Below are 1219 nucleotides of genomic sequence, written 5' to 3'. Positions count from 1 at the left end.
TTCCTGCCTGTGGCAGGGGGTCAGGCTAGATGATCTGTTCAGGTCCCTCCTGACCCTAGCTACTATGAAACTATGAAACTGCCTGACATCTGACTCTTCAGGTACTTCTCCACTTTTACCTGGCTGCTACATACCCATTTTCCCCGCTCTCCCCAGTCCCAGTCTGTCCCTCACCCCCTGACACCTCAATTTACATTTTCACTGACTGGCTTTCTTGCTTGCATTGAATGCCAGCCTCTGGCTTCTTCACTATTCATTCCATTCAGGAAGAGCACGCACACACACCAACTAGATGCTTTCTCAGCCTGACAAAGGGTTTTTAAACCCGAAAGCTTGCTAAGATATATTTCTCCAACTATTCAGTTGGTCTAATAAAAGATATCAGAGGTACCCTCAATTGGTCCATGATGGGACCAGGACCCAAAGTGGGGTCAAAGGGCCAGGGACCCACTGTGTGGCATGCCCTGAGCAAGAGGCTTGGGATTCTGACTGGTCTGAAGGCGGGGCCAGGGCCTAAGGGGGAGCCAAAGGTCCCAGAGAGGGGACCACAGCTGGGGGTGGGTGAAGGATGCAATGTGAGAGGCACGGGCCACAGTGTTAGGGAAGGTATGGAGCTGCAGAATGGATGTTACAGACTAACATCCCTTCTGGTTTCATCCCGCTGTGCCTTAACACACACACAAAGTCATACAAGTATCACGAGTTTTGCTTTAAACAGTTTGAGGTGCAGTTTCACAGAAACCCCTGCACCTATCTCCTTGAAACCTGGCAGGCTTCATGGCCTCAGAAGGGGCTACCATCCCTGCAATTTTCATCCAAATCAGGCATGAAATTACAAAGTTATAGGCATTTTAGTGATTCCCCATTATAGCCTATGGCTGAATCTCCAAAACAGCATCAAAACTCCAAAACAGATTTGGCCAAATTGAAACAGAACAGTGGATGCTGCAGTTCAAGCAGGATGTGGACAACCTGGAGAGGGTCCAAAGAAGAGCCACTTGCCTGATTAGATACCTGAGCGGAAGGCCCTACAAGGAAAGGCTAAGGGACCTTAACCTCTTCAGCCTCTCCAAATGAAGGCTGAGAGGGAACCTTGTGGCGGCATACAAATTCATAAGGGGAAGCAACATGAAGCAGGCGACGATCTGTTCACCAGGGTACCCCCTGGAACAACAAGAAACAATGGCCATAAGCTACTGCAGAGAAGGTTTAGGCTGGA

This window comes from Alligator sinensis, unplaced genomic scaffold (genome assembly GCF_000455745.1).
Source record: "Alligator sinensis unplaced genomic scaffold, ASM45574v1 scaffold449_1, whole genome shotgun sequence".
Taxonomy (NCBI): Eukaryota; Metazoa; Chordata; order Crocodylia; family Alligatoridae; genus Alligator; species Alligator sinensis.
The sequence above is the reverse complement of the archived record's forward strand: the minus strand, read 5'-3'. Positions refer to the sequence as shown.